General features: G+C 38.2%; 1 long non-coding RNA gene and 1 other non-coding gene across 3 annotated transcripts in view; one reads left to right on the forward strand and one right to left on the reverse strand.

Annotated features, from left to right (window-relative positions):
* LOC125753409 (uncharacterized) overlaps positions 1-20504 on the forward strand; it is a 39599-nt gene extending 19095 nt beyond the window's left edge. Inside the window, exons 1-5 of one of the 2 annotated variants that reach the window (XR_007405165.1) lie at positions 5396-6108; positions 8737-8763; positions 11736-11857; positions 18261-18385; positions 19535-20504. This is a non-coding gene — a long non-coding RNA (uncharacterized LOC125753409). Of the gene's footprint in view, positions 1-5395; positions 6109-8736; positions 8764-11735; positions 11858-18260; positions 18386-19534 lie in introns of those variants that run through there. The other variant, XR_007405166.1, reaches the window with a different exon arrangement.
* Positions 4757-4861, reverse strand: LOC112668931 (U6 spliceosomal RNA). The gene has a single exon (XR_003141954.1). It is a non-coding gene; the product is annotated as a U6 spliceosomal RNA (small nuclear RNA).
* Positions 20505-22612: the final 2108 nt, after the last annotated feature.

Raw genomic sequence — 22612 nt, forward strand, 5'->3', positions numbered from 1 at the left:
ATATACAGGGAATCCACACAGACATAGAAATTCCAAAGACAGTCAGGCAAAATGAAGTACATTTGCCATTCTGAACTAATGAGAAAGGAGTAGGGTCCTGGGACTACAAAGAGAAGAAATGTAATTTATAGGAAGATAAAAAAGGGTAAATGTTTAATGAACAAATGTTTGCTGGGTCACTCAGAAACAATGGGACATAGAGGAATTTGATCAAATAGCCCTTGCTAGGTTCTTTCTGGTCTACTCTAGCTAGTTCATAGGGTAATGTGGTTATCGATGGTAATGTCTCTCTTCTTGGAGCAGGTCCTCTATCTAAAATTTTTTCAGGCAGCTGTGGGCAAGGTAAAGAGCTGGATACTTGAAAGAACCCATGTATTTAACAATAGGAGAAAAGGAGAAAGAAATGGTGTTATATTCCTATAATATAGTATGTAAATAAATGAATTATGCAGACATAATGTTGAATGCAATAAAGCAAAACAGAGAATATACACTGTATGACTGCATGTGTATGAAGTTCACAAACAGAACTAATCCATGGAGAGAAGTCAGGACAGTGGCTGGCTTTAAGGAGGCTGAGTGGTCATGATGGGAGTAAGTCTAAGAGAAGGCTTTGGGTTGCCTCTAATATTCTATTCTTGGGCTGACTGGCTGATATTTATAACTGGCAGAAGTGTTTACAATTTGCAAGTATTTACTCTTATGATTTGTGCATATTTCTGTGTATATGTGATAGCACAAAAATAAAGCTTGAGAACTAAAAGAGCCCTGAAAGATTGGTAGAAGTTGCTGAGTCTTAAAGAATTCTTATTCCTACATTGGAAAAAAATGCACAGGGGGCTAAATGGAGGGAGGCCTGTTGTTAACTAGGGACATTCTGGACCCAAATTTATGTGAAAACAGCCAAAGGCTGTCAGCTCATTTTTATCACAGGCAGGCAGGTCATTTGTGTATAGTTCTTGAATAATCATCACATTTCCTTGTTTTACAAATGTGCAGCCGTCACTCCAACAGGGAAGGTGATGACAGCAGTCACTTTTGTTGTTACTGTAGTGGTTTTATTGTAGGCATTCTAAAATTAGAGGTAAATAACTTGCTGGAGCTTAGGGTTTATTGAATTTTCCCACTTTGCTTATTTTAAGCGATAACATTACCGTGGGTATTGAGCACTTCCTAATTTTCCTTGCAAATGCCCCTAGCATATCAGCACTGGAATGTTTTTTACTACCTGCAAAGAAAGAACATCAGCTTGGAGTCTGACAATTATGGGTTCAAACTCCACATCTTTAATTTTGTCACATGATTTTTGGTCATAATAACATTTTGGTTAATGGTTTCTTTGCTAATATCTGGATAAAACTATCTCTTTCCAAGGCTGATATGAGTTTAAAAATAATTTTATAGTTTAACATTCATGGTCATGACCCCATCTATATCTTAGAAGTGACGGTGTGATTTGGGAGAGCAAGAAAGTGACAGAATTTTTTTAATCTTTTAAAGACCAGCTGTCAATTTCTGGATGTCTTTGTGTGTGTGCCTTTCATCACCCCCATTATATTTATTATCTAAATGAAGATGTATTCTTAAGGCCTGAGGTAGCATCATTTTACATTTAGTGAACATTTAGGAAGGTTAATCAACATATTTATGGTATTTTACTCATCTAAGCTCAAATCCGCTAATAACTTGTGAGCACCAATTTACCAATTTTATGATTATTATGCGATCATTTGTTCATTTTATTCAACCCATATGCCTGTACTGACCAGGTCCTGTATTGGCACTTTTTTTTTTTTTTAAGTAGACTCTACGCTCAAGATGTGCCTTGAACACAAACTTGTGCCTCTGAGATCATGCTCTACTAACTGAGCCAGCCAGATGCCCCTGTGTTGGGCACTTTGATTTGTGTTATTTCATTTAGAGTTTTACCGGCAGCTTCAGAACTTCATCAGCAGTTTTAAAGTGAAAAAATTATAGCAATAAATGAAAGATTAGTGATCATTTTGAAAATGATCAAGATAGCCTTCAAGTTCCCCTCAGCTTGGCTAAGCTTCACATAGATTTCTGTCTAACTATGACTAATGGAACTAAAAGAGTGCACTGGTTGGTATAGAGGCTGCTTTTAGGTGAACATGCTTGAACAATGGAATAGAGAAAGGGTCACAGTAACCACCTGGCTGAAGACAGGTCCATTGAGCCACCCACCTCAAAATATCCATAGACCCTACCTTACCAATGGGCTACTTAGATGTAGGCACAATTCCCCAAAAATGGAAGATTCTATACATGACCTTACCTCCTCATCTTCCCCCTTTAAAAATGGCCACCACCCACTGCTTTGTTGCAGTCTCTCCTCTGCTGTCCTGACCCCAACCCTTCCTTGTGGTGGGTTTATTCAATAAACTTCTGACTCCTTTGTTCTGCCTCAGTGAATACTTTCACTGCCAGTGCCACCAGCTTCTACATGATGGTTGCCCCATATTTGGGGTCTTTCATCCAATCAAGAGATATCCCATTTATGAACCACAGTTGGGGAACATCAAATTGAACACAACCCCAGAAATAGTATTGAAAGCAAAGAACTTTTTATTACTTTTTCAAGTAAGGAGACAAATGTCTCCTGGTGGTATTAGTATAGGAAATCTCTTTATTCAGTGTGCTAGGGGTGGGAGCAGGCAGGTTGCACGAGCACTTTGGTTCAGTTGCACATGTTCAACATGTCAACATGCTAGTGCATACATTGTATGTTAAAAAAAATGGCAGAAAACTTCCATAAGAGGAGATCTTAGTATTATAATGAGCCAGAGGTAACTTCAGAACAACTAACAGGGCTTCTATGCAGATTCTCAGCTCCATTCCAGCTCAAAATAGCTCACCTAAGGGGCCAGGAATGCCCAGTACAGGGATATCAGGTAAAACATCTAGTTGGGCATCTCTCTGGCTAGAACTGCTGGTTCTGCAGAGCAAAGCATTCCTTTGGGGCTTTTTCTCTTCCCCCTTCCTCACTTCTGCTGAGAGCTTTCAACCCATTTGGAGAGTAGCTTCCCTGGTGCATCCTAGCTAATATACAGGCCCTTTATCTCCCATTAGAGTATGTCTGGTCCTTTGAAATGTAAATCTTCTCCAAGTCTCTTGATAAGCACCTATTAGCAAACACAGATGGCCTACTCTTGCCTTGACCAACCTCCCTCCTAAGGTCCTCCAAGAGGACCTGCTGGCTCAGCCTATGCTCAAAAACTTCCCTGCTTCTTGTTTTAGCAAGTTGAGTTCAATCTCTCTCCCCTACTGCAATTATCTTGACCCCTATTAGTCTTGAATAAGGAGTCCCTTGCCTGTTTAATTCCTTTTGGTGTCATTTTTCTTTGACGCGACTAAAAGAGTTGAATACTTTTACATGTATGTACTTATTGAACACTTGAACACTCCATTATTTGTGAAATGTCTAAGACTTTTTCCAATTTTTTATTGTAATTGTTATGGGGTCTCCCTGTTGGGTGGGAGCTAGTGTCATAGGCAATGAAAGAATTCAGCCAAGGCAGAACAAAATAGAATGAAGTTTACTGAATATGCTGCAAAGGAGCAGCAGGTAGGACAGCAAAGGAGAGGCTGTCTGCTGTGGGGTTGAGGGGCCATAGTTATAGAGTGGAGTGAAGAGGTATGAGAACTATCAAATTTTCCCTTTTTTGGTGACTGTGACTGGTTGTAAGTATAGCCCTCTGATTGGTTAGAATCTATGGCTATTTTGAGGTGGGTCACTTAAAGAGCCTATTTGCATTCATCTCAGTGGTGTGGGCCCTTTTGCCTTGATCAAGTTTCCATTGCTCAAGTGTGTTGCCTAAAAGTGGCCTCCTCAGTTTTTACCTTTTGTGTCATGATTTGTAGTTACTATTCTACCTAGGTTTGTAGCTTATGGTATTTGTATTTCCCTCATTGTATAAGTCAGGTGACTGTGTATGTGGTCTGGTTCTGCACTCCATTTTGTTCTTTTCAGCTTACTGCTTAACAATATGCCAATACCTTTCAATCTCAAGTTTTGGAACTTTATAATAAGACTTGATGTCTGCTAGTGTAAGTGTTCTAAATTTGTCCGTCCACTCCAAGATTGTCTTGGTGTTTTTGGTCTTTTGGATTTCCATACAAATTTTAGAATCAGTATATAAATTTATGCACACCCACATATATGCTGGGATTCCATGGAATGTATAGGTAAATTTAGTGTTTTTTTTTAAAGATTTTATTTATTTATTCATGAGAGACACAAAGAGAGAGAGAGACAGAGAGAGACAGAGAGAGAGAGAGGCAGAGACACAGGTAGAGGGAGAAGCAGGCTCCATGCAGGGAGCCCGACATGGGACTCGATCCCCGGTCCCCAGGATCAGGCCCTGGGCTGAAGGCAGCACTAAACTGCTGAGCCACCTGGGCTACCCCAATTTAGTGTTTTTATATTTTTAAATATTTTACCTTTTATCCATGAACATGGCATAGCCCTCTATTAAAAAATGTTTAATTTATTGTAAAAGTTCTTCTAATTTATTTATATGGAAATGTTGAAAGCATTTTGTAGATTGAATTGCAGGTATTTAATTTTTTTCAATGTTTAGAACATTTTATTAAAGTAAAAAATTGTTAGAATTAAGTGAAATAAAAAAATAGCAAATATTTACAAAAACATTAATAACACCAATCAAGTCACACACATGTAAAAATGCAGAAATGCCTTAAAAAATTTGTAAGTTGAAAATTATGGAGATTTCCCCAAAATATAGAGTGCTTCATGAATTTGCGTGTTATCCTTGTGCAGGGGCCATGCTAGTCTTCTCTGTATCATTCCAGTTTTAGTATATGTGCTGCTGAAGCGAACATAGGTATTTGATGTTTTGATGTCATTGAAAATAGTATTTTGTCTATTGCTAATTATATAAATATACATTTTATGTTGATTTCTAAAAAATGATTTTGCTAAATGAACTCTCATATTTCCATATTTGTCTATATATATTTAGGCATGTTTTATATATATAACCATGTTCTATAAAATTAACAGTTTTATTTATTCCTTTTATTCACACATACTCACATATATACACATATATAACTAATATGTGAATGTATAAATATGCATGTTTTGTCTTATAATACTGACTATAGGATCTCCAGTAAAGAAAAAAAGAGTGGTAAGAAAAAGAGTAGTAAGAGAGGGCATTTTTGTCTCATTCTAGATCAGAAGGAAATCTTTAGATATTTAACCATTAAGATATATGTATATATTATATATGTATTTATATAAAATATTTACCCATTATTATTTATATATTTATATTATTATATATTTATAATATTTATATATTATTATATATTTATAATTTATATTTATTACTATATATGTATTTAGGATACCTTCTATCATATTAAGGAAATCCTTTCTCTGGTATTGCTAGTCTGCTAAGAAGTTTTAATAAGTCTTTTAATAAGAACTACTTTCAAGTCAAGTTTTATTCTTAGTAAATGCTGGTCTCTCTGTTTGCTTTTATTCTTGTGCCATAGAATGTTAAATACAGTGGCTAAAAGCCTGGGGAATATAGAGAAGCTGCTCCTTCTTACCAGACCTGGAACTTCATTTGTTACATCCTCAGTATTTTGAGATTGTTGAAAACTGTACAGACTGTCCATGATATCTCAGTCATTTCACTGTGATTTTCTTTTGGACTTCTTCAATTCTTGTTCTATCACCAAATTGAACATATCTAGGGGAAACACAAAAACTAATTTCAGGTTTATATCAATGTAGTTCCTTCTTTTGGCAGATATCTTGACTCCCTCAAATCTTGAACATTTGAAAAAAAAAATCTTGAACACTTGGTTACTGTACGGTCTCTTCAATAGACTCTTAAAAATCTAATTCCTCTAATTGTCTAGAAGTTTATTTATTTATTATTTTTTAAGATTTTATTTATTTATTCATGAGAGAGGCAGAGAGAGAACCAGGCTCCCCAAGGGGATCCTGATGCAGGACTCGGTCTCAGGACCCTGGGATCACACCCTGAGCAGAAGAGAGAAGCTCAACCACTGAGCCACCCACGTGCCCTGTCTGGAGATTTAGAGCTAAAGGTAAATTTCATCATTTTACATAATGGATTATCCTATATGCTTCTACATAGTGTAAATATTCAAAGAATAAGGAGTTCTCCCATTCTCAAGAAAGTTATTGTCCAATGGGCTGGCAGAAATGTAGTAAAATATATTATGTGCAAATGCTGTTGCAAGTAGAGATTAGAGGATCCATTTACCCTCCTGGGAACCCTTATTGGGGCATTTTATTGTCACATTTATACTTTGCTTGCTGGATAATAGTGGCTGCCTAGCTTGATGGATGTCACAGGTTAACAACACAAGTACCCTGAGTTTAATCCCGAATCTCATAAAAATAAACTTTACATTTATGAAGAAATTGGTTAATATAATCACCTACTGCTATGAAGAATTGGAAGAGGCCTATCAGAATGCAAGAATTTCCATCCCCTCAAAGGTCCTTCTAGCTAGACTAAGAATCAAATGGACACAATGCAGATTAACAGGAGAAAATAAAATTTAATAGGTACATACAGGGACTTCACACAGACACAGAAATTCCAAAGACAGGCAAAATAAGGCATATGTGTCCTCCTGAACTAGTGAGAAGGTTATAGGAGTCTGAGACATTGGAGGAAAGGAATGCAGTTCATAGGGCAACAAGAAAGGGAGCAGATGTTTAAGAATTAGATATTTGCCCAGCCACAGAGATGGGTCACTCAGACATAATTTATCTCTGCTAATAACTTTTATTCTGGAAAAACGCCTCCATTTTTTTCTCTTCTCTATTCTTTATTTTAAGTATATAGTGTATAATACACATAACATACGAAGTTGTGTTCATCAACCATTTACGTTATCAGTAAGACTTCTGGTCAAGGGCAAGCTCTTAGTAGTTAAATTTTCAGGGAGTCAAAAGTTGTATACAGATTTTCCACTGTGCATGGAGTCAGGTGGTGGCCTAATCCCCTAATCCTCCTGTCGTTCAAGGTCAACTGTATGAAGTTTAAATGAAGAGTAATCTCTTGCTCCATTCTTTCATTCCCCATCCTCCAATCCCTCTGCCTCCCACACCAAAGAAGCTGTTTTCTACTCTTCAGTTATTCCTCATGGTATAAACCTTCCTGTTTCCATATATCATCTTTATAAAGCTATTTATTCATAATTTTGAGTAATTTATTATATTCTTACTTTGGAAGTGGATCATGTGTCACTTTGATAACTCCACACATACCTATTCTTCCTTCTTCCTTTCTCTTAGTACAATTACATGGACAATTTTTCATGAAATCAATTATTGCTGAGCCAAGAACTATATCATCGACACTTTTACTTTCTGAACCAGGAGAATCGCTCCCTTCCTGATCTATCTATGCTGGAGTGCCCCAGGATCCAGGCATTAGACTACTTTTTTTTTTGTTTACCCTTACTCCCTAGCCCATTCCTATGGTTTTGAAAATTAACTCCCAAACTTATATTGCCAGCCCTGTCTTCACTTGAATTCCAGGCTCCTATTGTCCACTGCTGACTTGACATTTCTATGTGGATGTCCAGCAAGCTCCATATACTTAACTTGTCCAAAACTTAACCCTCCTTTTCCCTCCTCTGAAACCACCACTTTCCTCATTTCAGGAAATGGCACTTCTGTCCTTCTAGCTGGTCAGACCCTGAAAACATTTAATTTCTTTATATTTTAGATCTTCGATTCGTCTATGTAGGTAAGGGAGGGGCAAAAGTTTCTGGTGAGCCCATAGGGTCTTGATTGCCTTCAACTCAGAGTCAACTCGGCCCCTGTGGTTGTCTTCCTGAGTTTTGCTCTGAAGAGCCTAGTGTAGGCTACTCCTTGGACTTGTGGCTTTTAAAACTGGTTCCATTCATGAGTGTTCTACTGGATTTTGCTGCTGAAGCCTTTGTTTGATGTAGCTGGAGGCTTGCCTTCCTCAGATCAGTAAGAGATTGGCAGTTCTTTTAGATAGGCCCACCAGCACAGCCCTCTTCTGTGTTGGAACAGCCTCTGATTGTAGCAGTATCTGCCACCTAACCGCCACCTCTGTTGTCTGGTAACCTCAACCTGTCCCTCACCATGGAGGAGCTCACTGGCTGGGCCACACTACTGTCTACTTTATGAAGGGCCTCACAGGGACTTCTTGGGGCCTCCAAACCACATGGAAGCCAAGGGAAGTCCAAGGATCCAACAAAAATTTGTTTCTTTATGTTTTTAATGACCACTTAATTTCTCATTTTTAATTTTCTAGTTAGTCCTATTTGAATTCTATCTCAGAAATCTTTGTCAACTTCAGGATTAAGAAGATACTCTATTTATTTGTAGAAGTTTTACAATTTTAGCATTTATATCTAAGTCAATGATCCGCTCCCTTCCTCTCACTCCACTGTCCACCCCTCAAATAATTCTTTGAGCTAGAAAGGCCAGCCTTAGGACTTCTTGCTTCTCTCTCATATGATCTCTGCATCCCTCCCCAGGCACAGAAGAACAGTCTCTATGGCCTTTGCATCCAGATGCTCTCTGGATATGTTTATAAGCGAGATAAAATAACTGAGAATTTTTTCTTTCTTGCAGTACATCCTAGCTTTACACTGTCCTTTTGTTGCTTTTATGCTTGTTTTAGATGGCAAACAGTAATCTTAACTCTATCTTTTTATCTCCAGCTCTTTTGCAGGCTGCCTCTTACTCAGGTAAGAGACAATGTACACAAAAATTTTAAAGAAAAATAAGCTCATTGATATATTTTAAAAAGCCCAATCTTCATTACACAGAGATCCCCAGCAATTGTATAATGCCTGAATTCTTCAGCAAGGAAGTTATCTGGAGTGTTTGAAAACCTGGCAGCACAGACAAGAGGGTGTGGTGGACTATTGAATTAGCTCAGTAGTGAGAAGCCTCGTGGTGGCATTGGAGGCTGTAGCTGGAGGAACCGTGGCTGTGTTGGAAGGAAGGTGGGAACATAGTGCTGGGAGGAGTAGAAAAAGTAAAATAATAGTTCAATATTGGAATAGGGAAACTAGTGTGGTTGTAAGATGGAAAAACCGAGGAAAATGTTGGAAGAGACCAGAAACCTCACTTCTTTTTCATAATCGATCTAAATAAAGGTGTATTTTTTCTGATATGTCAAAGATTGATGCTATCATAATTATACCAGAAGACATTATAGTGCTGTAATATAATTTTGTCCTATGTATATCTAAAGCCGCTAACATGAGTAAGGTTGAGGGCAATGTATTTTTTTATTCTTACCAATTGAAAAGTTAGCTTCCTTAATCCATTTGTGCCAGAAATATTGTCCATTTATTGAGCACTTTGTATGTGATAGATCTGTGGGATATCACAATTGAATAAGACATAGAAACTTACAGTTTCACAAACAGCCCTGCAACATAGCTGGCCAGCAAGTGTTCCTTGGGACAGGAAGTGTTATGTGCTGTATATATATCCGTGTATATAAATATATATAATCCATATATAACATATATCCATGTATAACACACACACACACACACATATATATATATCCACACATAACAAATTTCCATATATAACAAATATCCTAAGCCTTTGGAAGATTTTGAGTCAGTGGGGGAGTGATGAATACAATGCAAGATTTTTCTTTCTCTGCGTGTAGATTAAAATCAGATTGAGAATGAAATTTGTTTCTGCCTCTCTAGAATCATGACAATAGAATTTCCCTGTAGTTCAGAAATATTTAAAAAGAACAATAAGACAGAATTTAACTCCCAGGTGCTTGCTTAGCAAGCACCATGCCAGTTAAGCACTGTTCTTGTGTCATTGTGCAGATCCCCAGTGGGCCAGAAGAGAAACTTCTTAATTAGATTTCAATGGTCCTTGTTTGCCAAGGTATATTGTTCGGGGATAGCTGGTGATGGATTGGCTAAACATTTTGTTCCAGTTTTTGCTTCTTCTCTGTAGTATTCTGCTGAGATGTGACTCTCTCATGTAACTTTGCAGTTTCCTCTGACAACAGGTTAAGTTAGCCTGCTGCCCCTGTCATATGCAGAACCTGATGGATGTCAAGGGATGAGACCAAATTAATTCAACAGGTGGCAGAGAACCCTGGGGGAGGAGAAGCCTGCTCCACATGGATATGCTAATACAGATTTCAGTGCATGATTATCATTCTGCAGTTCAAGAATAATTGAATTTGCATATCCCCAATGTTTAAGAATTGATTTCCTAAACGAGGAAATCTGGGGCATAATGACCATGTGCCTGTGCATCACTGCACATTATTTCAGGATCCAAAGGAATCTGCAGAGAGTAAATTACTTAGTCCCTTTGGATAGATGGAATTTTCATGTTATCTTAGGAAAGCTGTGGGCATTTTTTTCTCCTAATCGAATGGAATCATTCTCTGTTCTAAACATAGGATCAGAAGTGCCTTAGAGGCTGCTAGGAGGTAAATAATTAGCTATCCTACTGCCTGGAGAAATAGCTCAGAGGTTTTTAGAGACTCTGCACAAATGGACTCGGATATTATGCAAAATTAGTTTTGGTTAGACTCTAATTTATCTAACTTAATATAATTATTGAGAAAAGCAAACTGTGGACAGTTAGGAGTAAGGAATCAAGAGCTTGTGCAAAGGAGATTGGGCATGAATGTTCTACTAAAGAGATAATGATAATTAGATATGACTGAATTTATTGCTGCTTCTTAACACTGCACATACAGGGTTTGCCCCATATCTATCCCATTGGAATTTCAGTTGTGTCTTCATTATTCAGAAAACCTTATCTTTATTAGGATCAAAGCCCTGTAAGCAAAGGTAAATAATTGTGTAATGTCATCATATATAGCCAGCTTTTCCAAATACGGTTGAATTTGATATGGAACCTATTTTTTTGAAACCCCAGCCTTGTGCAGAAAATAATAACACCAAAACTCTGAAGCAATATTTTATGCTGTGGAAGACATATTTGGAGGGATACTCATAACAAGGCTGGTTCTCCTCCAGGCCTAGGTCAGCTGACGCTGACAGTAATTTAGGGAAAAGTAATAAGGCATATTATGGGTTGTATAGGACCGTTAGATCCATTTGGTGTCTCTTATGACTTTTAAGCTTATTAGGAAAGTAGAGTCATAGGCTTTTGTGTTGTAGGAGCCATGAGAAGTAGGATTTGAATGGATTGGAGACAATAAAATCTGAAAGTGATGGAACATTTGATTAAATCATAAGTTAACAGAAAATGGCCCTTGAGACTGGCTCACTGGAAGGTAGCTTAGGTTGGGTGGACAGCTAATGGTATTCCATAATTAATATTTTCATAGGGCTTCAGTCATGTCAGCACCAGCATCTGTCTTCTCTCTTACGAAGCACAAAAATATGTGTCATGTGCCTGGGTGACTATATTCAGTAGATCTCCGTGCCATTTTCTTTCTCCAGGAGTTCAAACTGCTGATTGAGAGCTGAGGTAGATGTCAGGCACAGGACCTACTGAGGAAGCTAGGGTCATTTACATTAGGAAAGGTGGGAATGGCGTTGTCATCTGGGTGGCTCAGTGGTTGAGCGTCTGCCTTTGGCTTATGTAGTGATCCCGGAGTCCTGGGATGGAGCCTGCTTCTCCCTCTGCCTATGTCTCTGCCTCTCTCTTTGTGTCTCTTATGAATAAATAAATAAAATCTTTTTTTTTAAAGGAAAGATGGGAATGGATAGAGAGCCTGAATAAACACACCTGGATCCCAGAATTCATTCTGCAAGTGAGGAAATAAAAGACCTGGGATTTTCAACAACTTGCAGGAGTCACCCATAAAGCCGTGTAAGATTTAAAGGTGGCGGGGGACGCTAAAAACAAAACAAAACAAAAAAACTGTGTAAGATTTGGAGTTTGAATCCAACTCCATCAGACTCTAAAGCCTGACCTCTCTCATTTTAATGCACTGCCTTTGTTAAAATGGCAAGGGTCCACCCAGACTAAACTCCACTTTATCACTGAGAGTTCTCAAAACCTGTGAACCTCTTCATTTGGTGGCAAACAGCCATCCTATAAAAGGCTATGTTCCTGTGAGGTCTTCCTCAGACCCAGGTTGGTTTAAAGGAGCAAGTTCTGGCAGTCCCGGTGGCTCAGTGGTTTAGTGCCACCTTCAGCCCAGGGTGTGATCCTGGAGACTTGGGATCAAGTGCCACATCAGGCTCCCTGCATGGAGCCTGCTCCTCCCTCTGCCTGTGCCTCTGCCTCTCTTTGTGTGTCTCTCATGAATAAATAAATAAACTCTTTTTAAAAAAAGATAAAAAAAAAAAATAAAGGAGCAAGTTCTCATCACTCAACATCTGATCTACCATGTATTAGTTACTTCTCACTTGACTTTTATGAGGGCCAAGTTGGAATGTTACTGTTGAACACATAAGAAAACAAAAGTCGAAAGTGACTTGCCTCAGTCTGCATAATGCACCTAGATTACAATGAATATATGTCAAGTATTATAGCAGGTTTTAGCATATTTTTGTCTTCAAATTCTAGCAGAATGCCTCACTGACAATTTTAGTCTTAATGGTAAAAATAATAACGCCTATCTCTTACAGGTAGGAAAAGTAACTTGTCCAAAGTCAAATATCTTGTTGCATGGGTTACTTGTTACTCTGAAGTCCAGATTCTATCCATTAATTCATTAAGATGAGACTCTTTATGATATTAGCCATTAATTGCCAGCCATGCTGTAAATCAGTCAGCTTGCTCTCTGGACAGAGGGGCAGTAAATTGCAAAAACAAATGACCACCATCCCTCAGCCCTGTCTATAACCATGTTCTTTGCAATATGACTTTGCAGTTCCTCTCATCAAAGTGTGAACTCTATTTTTCTTCTTCTTGAATCTGAACTGACATGACTTTCTTTTACCAGTATAATGCAGCAAAATGATGCTATGACAGTTGCTAACCTAGGCCTCAAGAGGCTTTGCATGCTTGTGATAGCTTTCTTGTTGCTATGTGAACAAGTCTGAAATAGTCTGCTGCAAAATTCCCAAGGCATCCTGCTGAGGACATTCTAGGGTAACTGGTAACCAGTCAATCTGGCAGCTGATTGCAGAAGCATGACAGCCTAACCAAGACTAGAAAAATCATCCAGATAAATCTGACCCAAATTGCTGACCTGCAGAAGTGTGAGCTAAATAAAGGTCTGTATTTTTAAGCCACTGAATTTTGGGGTGGTTTACCATGCCTCAAAAGTTAAGTGACTTAGCAGGGTGCTACACATTGTCTCTTGGCTTTGTTGCTACCTCTACATCTGGTTCCTCTTCCATCTTTCATTGTGATTACTGAAGGATTTCTATTCTTTCAGAGATATCTTTCCATTAAAATTTCATCTTACTTCAAATGTGCTCAAAGTGTGTCATTGAAAACAAGTTACAACAAGGGAATGCCCAAGATTAGTCTCTTTTCTTATTCATTCATTCATTCCATTCACTCATTTGTTTGTTTATTTATAACTCTGCTGAGCCAAAGTTTAGTTCAAAGAATCTTTCCTCTATTTTGATTTATCGATCACATCTGATTGCAGTGATTAAGAGTTTTTTTGAAAGCAGAGAGATCATAAAAGAAACAGTGTTTCAAGTGTCACAGAATTTTGTGTTTGGAAGTGATATTATGTGATTATTGCCTGCTTACTCGGTGCTGGTTGCCCCTAAAAGAGACAGACAGATAGGTAGAGGATAGAAGTGATAGATAGATAGATAGATAGATAGATAGATAGATAGATGATAGTTATAAACAGTATAACTGTAGGGGTGGTAGGATACATTTTAGAATTATTTAGTTTTATAATCATTGGCATTCTGATTATGCTGAAATAATTTAGATTCTTATCCAACAGCAAGTCACAGTGAATAGGTAATGTGATAAAAGCCTGAGCAGTGCATTTCTATTATTCATTTGTTTCTCTAAAAGTGGACAGTAAAATCAATGAAAACAAGTGACTATATCCTTTACATAATAATGCTTCTAGCATGAAGTCATTCCTGGCTTGGGTAAGAACATGCACAGATGAAGGCAAATTTCCTATGAGGTCATTTGAAAAAAATGAAAATATCCGATTCGGCTTTATTTATTATTTATTGACTTAACTGTTTATTTATTCATGCATTTATTAAATACATATTTACTGAGTGCCTCCACTGTCTGCTAAGTACTGAGGAAACAAAGAAAAGTAAGATATAGTGTCTAATAGAAAGTCACTTATAAAATGGTATAGGATACATTATTATATATGGTGAGTAAATAAGAAAGAACAAAATATTTTATGAGCAAGAGGTTAGCTTGGCTTATGGAAAATCAAGATATAAAGATAATATACAATATAGTAGATGCAACATTTTAATTGTAATTTCCTCCTGAACTCTCTGATTCATGGACCTTAAAAAAAATCTGGCTTAAAAAAAAATCACCATATGTTTATCTTTAGTTTAGAATATAAGCTATTTCCTCTAGATCTCTGCCCTGAACTTGCATGGTGTTATTTCCCAGCTGGTGTTATGACTAACTTTCTAGTAGGTTACATTGTTTGACACAAGCTGTTTCTGGAAGATGGGGTACATTAAATAAAATTAAATCCCATAGGCATCAGGTTTCTGTTTTTGTTTCGTTCATTTCATTATATTTTTTGATTGAAAGCATCATTTGCATGATACCATATTAATGCTATAAGACTTTTGAATATGCTGGCAGAAGCATATTTGTCAGGTAAAGAAAATTTGGGTCCAATCTACACATTATTTAGAATGAGAACAAATTACTGGCTCTTCTATAATTGAAAGGATTCAATGTAATCACCTCACCACCAGGAAAGTTGCTGAGCTTCTCAGAGTATGGTACCCTATTCACAGCTGCTGAATGGTTACTACTATTAGTGAAGTAGAGTAAATCAGGCACTGAACAAAGGGGGTATCCAGTTGAACTTGGAAAGAAAGACAATCTTGCTTTTTTTTCTTTTCTTTTCTTTTTTTTTTACCTTTGTACAGTCACCGTCTCTGTTACTATGGCTACATCTTGAGACTCTCACTGGGGAACCTGGGCTGCTCAACAGAATTTGGTTAACTGAAAGACTCAAATATGCCTCTTGTTAATTAAGAGCCTCTTCTGCATTGGGATCCTGATGCCCATTTACAATGTTGATTTACTAGTGGCACATTAATATATATTTTCCTCAGATCTCTTTGAAGTTTTCTAACCTTGTTCCTTCCAAGGACATGACCCTCCATTCAGAGATCTGGGTGGATCATTACATTAGCATCTCTTCTTCTAGTCCAAGTGGAAATTTGTTATAACCCTTAAACTACTGCTTACTAGGGATATTTCCCTTTCTTCAACTCTTTCCTGCCCACTCCACCCTGAGTGTGGTTATAAAGCTAGAGCTGTCCACTCTCCCAGGTACTAGTCTGTCATGCAGAACTTTCCATACAATACTATTTTTCCCCTAAGTCAAGTAGTTATAGAAGAGCTTCTCAATCTAGGCACCGTTGTTATTTTAGGTTGGATGACTCTTTGTTGTAGAGGAGATCTTTCTTTGCATTTTAGGATATTTAGCAGTATCTTCGATCTGTATCCACTAGATACCCATCATATACCCCCAACTGGTGACAACCAAAAATGTATCCAGACATTGCCAAATGTTCTTGGGAAAGGGAGGTAAGACTATTCCTAGTTGAAAATCACTGCAGTGGGGTGACAATGCATAATTGTTTGAGTAGGACAGTCTTGTTTTAGGCTTTTTTGTCCTGGCCTACTTTTCAGCTCAAAAATGTCCAGATTTATATGATAAATTACAGTTGCTCTAATCGTAGGAAACTCCCCATGAGATCAAAAGTGTGGGTTGGATGGACGGGTGATTGTGTGCCAAGAGAAGACATGCTGCATGTGTGAGCCATCTGCTCATGCAACTTTCTTATGCTTCAGAAACTGTTTAGGTCTAGTTCCATATACACCTTTTCCATTTAATAAAGGAGTGTTGCTTTGTGCGTCTGACTTCATGGCTTGGAGCTGCTAGGTAATACAGTCCATGATGTTGATCTCAGTTTTGAATGGGCAGGTGCATAAGCATCAACCATAGTATAAGAAGAGGCAGGAGTGTTTCCAAAGTAATAGTTACTTTGTAAAGAATATGCAGGATTTGTATCCATAAAAACCTAAGAAATGTGATCTTCCTACCAGGGTTTTCACAAGCTCTAGACAGCATCCTCATCTACCACAGATTTCAAGTGTCATGGAATCAGCTGAGTTACAAATGCCAAATGGCAGAGCTGCCTACATTACAACCTGGACCAGCTGGATAGCTTCCTCTTGCTCTACTCATACTCACTCAAAGCTGAAATGTTTATAATAACCTGGTAAACAGATTGGAAAAGCACAACAAGTATGGTATATGTTGCCTGTAAAATTCCCAAGATTTCATTGCCTCTTTCTTGGTATCAGGGGATGCAAGATTCAGGATGCTTTCACTTGAGACAGTATATGCCAAAATGCTCCAGATCACTGGATCCCCAGAAATTAAAAGCATTCTGTAATTCTCTATTTGTAAAGGATTCATCTCCTCACCACTATCATGCAAGGGTTTCCAAGTCACTTGCTGTAGTTACTACTTTTAGCTTTCTACTCTCAGTAACATGATGAACCAGCATGATATATCTAGGATGATGAGAAGATCAAAGTCCCAGCAAATTAAATTGTGAAACAGATATAAAACACTGCAATAATGCTAAGTCTGAAGGGTAAAGTTGATTAGCTCTTTCTGCTAAGGGAAAAGCAATAGATTCCGGTGTTGCCTCTTTTTGAGATAAGGAGAAATAATTGATTATATTAATAGCAGCATACTGACCACTCTAGATTATGATTCCCTCCAGTAAGCAGATCATATCTAACAAACTGGCTATAAATGGAGTCATTACCTAATTAAATATATGTCTACTACTTGTCATCCTCAAGTATTTATCCATCTTCTCTACTAACCGAATTGGCAAGTTAAACGTCAAGGTGAGAAGTATCAACACTCTAAATCTCTCAAGTCTTAAATGATGGTAGATTCTTCTGTGATTTCCTCAAGGATGTCATTATATTTTTGGCTTAGCATTTGGGTATAGATAGGGAGTTTTAGAAACCTTCATTCATCTTCCTGCCAAAATAAACCTATTCCATGAGTCAGGTCAAAATTATTATTATGCCAGTTGCTAGGCTAACTAGTCTAAAATACACTGAGTAACCAAGGATATATACATGATATAGATGAAGAACCAGATGGGGCTACTATGAGGTATACTCAAGTCACAGTCTATTCAATACTTGACCTCTATAACGTCCTCATTATTTCCTATGACATTCTGGGTCCCTAGGGATTAGCTTTGATTTAAATTGAACTTCCAACAACCTCCCAATGTCTGGGTAAATCTCTTTACTCAATGCCCACTTAGCCTGGTTAATGGCCCCAAGGCCCTTTTGGGAAGGCTATGAGGAAGATTCATGGTAAGTACTTCTTTGTTATTGCAGAATCCTTCCTCTAGAATACTCTGCTTTCTCTCAGTTCAAAGACATCTGCATCTGGGAAGTAACTCAAGTGTAAAAGGATCCTATCATGATGGCTCTGGTATTGCCTTTGTGAGGCATAGAATTTGAAGGCTATAAATCTCAAGCAGAACATTGGTGGGCTGTCCATCTTTTCCTGTCAGATAGAACACCATTATCAATTACCAATAACCATATATTCCAGTGGGTCAGGCCATTGTGATCATCACTTTGCCCTATGGCTGTTTCTTTCAGCCATGTACAAATATTTTTCCTCAGGCAGTTACAACTTGCTAACTGGTTATGCCATTCTAGCATCCTCCAACCTTATTAAAGGCCAGGTGGTCAATTTCAAAGTCAGCATCTCTTACCAACAACTAGAAGAATATTTAGTAGTAATGCTGGTTTTCTCCTCTCTAGTTTCTTGAGTACTTGACAAAGGGAGTTTCTTCTGGTCTCTTTTGTAGGATTTTGTAGAATGCATTTAGGAGTAAGTGGACAGTTTGTATAAAATAAACTTTCTCTGAAGTTCCTATCTCCCAAGTCTTTTGGTAATTAAATGTTAAGTTTATCAAACCTACAGATATAAAAATTTTACATCCGAATAGTATGAAAAACCTGACAAAAATTAGGTGTTTGTTTCACTTTCCTTACTCCTTATTCCTTTTCTATTCAGGTCTTTCAGGCTAGTGAAACAAGATTGGAAAGGACATAACAGAAGCAAAGTACTCCTCCCATTCCCATACAAAAACAGTCTGCTTAGCAAGTCATGGGCCACCATTTCTGGGAGCACCACAGGAGGTATGGCGACACACAGCATGTGCTGCTGAGCTCTGCTGGAAAGGGTAATTGCTGCCTTGCCATTTGAGTTCAACCATACATAGTAGTCTAAGTGACTAATCTCTAACTGTCCCTGTGCTTTTTACATCTACCCTAGAGATTCACACTCACAAGTGATAGCACTGGACAGGCCAAGTTTAGGATATATGTCTACGCTGTGTGTGCTAGAGAGTGGTGATCTGGAACTTACAACGGGGATGGAAGGACCCTGTTTCCAATTTGTTTTACGATATTGGCTGGGAAGCAATAACAATGTATGTTGACAATAAAAAAGTAACAACAGGCCTTTCCTTTTTTTCCCTGGTTTCCCCTCCGGCTAGGTAGAAATGCAAATACAAATTAATTAAGTTTGATGGTTATGAATCCCTCTTTCTTGTGCTAATATATTAGTGTGAGCCCTGAGAAGATAGGAAGTCTTTGCTCCTATAACCTTGATCATGCTGTAATCTGAGCTTCAGGGGGATGGGTTTCAGCCTATTTTTGGGAGCAGCTACATATTTCCTGCCTTGAAGAACTTGACATTCACTTAGACTTCCATAGGAAATGATTTTCCTTTTAGTTAACCTCACCTCCCAGAGAAAGGTGACTGGTCGGGTCGGATCTGGGTCTATGGCCATGAACTGCCTGGATGGGATTTGAAGACATTACAGACCATAAGTCACCTTGCTCTCAACAAATAATCAAGACATCTTTCTTGCAGCTAAATCCAGGAAGGCAAGTCACATACATATTGGCTTCCTCTCCTGGCTTTTATTATACTCACCACTGAGGCATATAAAGAAACAGAAAGAGACTTAGAGTCTAAGGGCTGTTTGGCTTTAAACATTTTTTATTTTCTAATTGAATTAGAGTAAAAACAGTAGTTAAAATATACTCTTGGTTGTTGTAATGAAAATCACAGTAACAAATTAGCCAAAAATAGCCAATTTTCTGTGGTTTCCAAGGATACAGCCACAATTAGAATTGTCATCCACCAATCAATGTCCACCCCCCTTCCAAGGGACATTAAAAGGGAAGGAAAGGGGGGCCAGAGAGAAAGTTTGTCTTGCTAAATAGAGGTTAGGAGAAAAGAGGAAGTGTTCTGAAACCCATTGTGTTGATTCTTTTCAGATCCGTGAAAGGAAGATGGCTAAACCGATTCTGATCCCTCAGAAGTGGCTTAACTGAAAACAAGACCTCAGGGGCTCGGTTTCTGTTTTAAAGAGCCAAGTAGTCCTCTAATTCATGGGACCATAGGATCTTTATGTCCCCTGTCTGATTTTAGCTTTTATCTGTTGGTCCTTTGCCAATAGTCTTGTATCTAATTTTTGCAAGCACTGTATGAGGATGTCTTAGACACTTGTTTTGGCCCACCAAACATCCATTCCACTTTTTTTTTTTTTTTTTTTTGACAGTAGTGGCCTGACTTCCTTTTAGAAAATTACTTTTTCCCCATTTTATAGTATCCAGGTAGGCAATAAATTAAGACTCCTTAGCCAGGGAGGGAATGTGAATCAGGCCATTCATAGTTAATACTGGGTAGATAAATCTTCAATGGAGCTATAAAATGACTGAAAATTGCAAGAATTTACTTGCTCTCTGGAAATTCTGGATGAGGCTACAGTGTTCCTTCTAACTTGCCCATTGAATTATTTTGTTTCCTATGCCCCTTTGTTAATCCCGTAAATTATTAATTTCCTTTAACAAGTGTCCACTTTAGTTTACATTAGTCAGAACTGAAAATAATATCAAGGGCTTATTATTCTCATTTTTATTTTAAGAAAACAAAGCCTCAGTTAAATCCTTAGTCCAAGGCTAGTAATTTTTTTTTTAGAGATTTTATTTATTTATTCATGGGAGACAGAGAGAGAGGCAGAGACACAGGCAGAGGGAGAAGCAGGCTCCATGCAGCGAGCCCAATGTGGGACTCGATCCCGGGACTCCAGGATCACATCCCGGGCGGAAGGAGAGTGCTCAACCACTGAGCCACCCAGGTATTCCAAGGCTAGTCAATTAATATGGAATTTGGATTCAAACTCGTATCTGCTGCCTTCCCTCCGACATCCACATGATTTCCTTGTATCTCAATAAATAAATTACTCCCTGGTCTATACCCAAGTCACAGACTCCCTTTCAACAGAGGAATCAAGGGGTGACTCCTGAGGAGAAAATTCTCATTCTTCACACTTTCCCTTTTTTTGAGTCTTTTCACATACTTGGTGATTTTCCTCTTTTTATTCTTTCCACCTGGGTGAGAGAGGCTGATGATGGTTGTCTCATGCACTAGGATCAGATACAGTTTCTTTCAGGATGTGCATATGTCTCTCTTCTTCTTCTTTCCCCTTCCCTTCTCCTGTTTTTTTTTTTTTTTTTTTTTTTTACTTTCCCTTTCTATTCTTTTCTTCCCTTCTCCTAGATTAATTGGAGCATCAGAATACAAGAAGAAATTGGGATACTTAACAGGAAGAATGTTGGGGCTTTAGGAGGTACAGCTCTGTGAAGTGGATGGCCTGGTCCTCTGCTGTGGTAGCTGTTCCCTCACTTCCATCCTATCCAAAGGCTCTTTTCAGAGCCATACACACACACACACAAAATTTTTTTTAATGAAGAATGTTGGAAAGAAGTTTGGGGGAAGGAAGAGCTAGGTTTTAATTCTAGCTCCACTAACTCCTAGCTTGTTGTTAGGGAGAATCACTATCCAGTTATGGGAAGTTTCAATTTGATGTAATTTTTTGTTGCCAACTTAGAGAACCAGGAGGATACTATATTTGGAGGGAGGCAGCTCACCTGTTTAACTGTACACCTGGTCTGCTTGACATCATAGAGCTTCCTGGAACTGCTACTGCCTTTCCAAATGCCCTCTGCTACTTGGAAGAACCTGCATTCAAAGCACAGCCACTTCCCTGCACGTGCAGACCTGTCTTACACAGTGAGCATAGATAATACAGAGCAGAGATGTCATAAAGAGCTCGGATAGTCAGCATAGATAGTGAATAAATACTCTTGAGCTTTTGTGCCAGATGAACCTTGGCACCCAGAGTAAAGGCCCCAAAGAATTCTGAGATTTGTCCCTCAAACATGTGCCCTGTGTTCACAATGTGCTGAGCCAGGAGTGTTGGTGAGATCTCCTTGGTCCCATTATGCCCTCTGTGTATACTGTACTATCCCCTTTGGCAGTGAATGGTAGTCTGGTAGGGATATTCCCCTTTGCGTTTCCTGCTGAAATTCATTTCAACTTTAGATAAATGGATAACGCCTGTCACTAGTTCTAGAGCAACATATAATATTTCAGGTTTATTTCAGTGGGGTTTTCAAGATATCAAGTTAGATATCTCAGTTTAGGTCACTTAGGTATTAATGACATACTTCCTAATCCAGAGTTCTTTGGTGGATACTGCTTTCCCCATTTAGAGAAATAGATACCTTTATTTGCACATGAAAGAAATGAAAACATGACTTGCTATTCAATGAATCATTTTTTTCCTTTTCTTTTCTTTTTATCACTGTCCTTACCCATGATGAGCATCAAACTAAAAGAAACAGGAATACTTAAAATATACCAAAGTGGAAAGTGCGTGAGTTTTGAAGCCAGACAGAACAAAGGTTAAAATCTAGCTCTACTTATTTCCAGCTTGTTGTTGGCTTGTTGTTGGGCAAAATTACTTTCCCTTTGTGAGGAGCAGTATCCTAGTTTACCCTACTCTAAATGATGATAATATGTACCTTTTAGTATTATTGTTAGTGATGAGAGGTATTTATAATTGTATGTTGCACAGAGTAAGCTGGCTATGTAGTAGACACCATTAAGTCAAGCCAAAATTTATCAGAAACCTATCCCTGGGGATCCCCGGGTGGCGCAGCGGTTTGGTGCCTGCCTTTGGCCCAGGGCGCTATCCTGGAGGCCCGGGATCGAATCCCACGTCAGGCTCCCGGTGCATGAAGCCTGCTTCTCCCTCTGCCTATGTCTCTGCCTCTCTCTCTCTCTCTGTATGACTATCATAAATAAATTAAAAAAAAATGTTTAAAAAAAAAAAAAAAAAAAAAAAAAAAAAAAAAAAAGAAACCTATCCCTGTTTCACAACTGGTATATTTTAAGCCTTTCAATATATTTTGGACAAATGCCATGTTCATGATTACTAGTAGCCCTTTCCGTAGGCTCTTTATTATGTAATACTATCATATGTGTTTCCTATTCCCACTGTAACAAAA

Source organism: Canis lupus, chromosome 23 (assembly GCF_003254725.2).
Source record: "Canis lupus dingo isolate Sandy chromosome 23, ASM325472v2, whole genome shotgun sequence".
Lineage (NCBI taxonomy): Eukaryota > Metazoa > Chordata > Mammalia > Carnivora > Canidae > Canis > Canis lupus.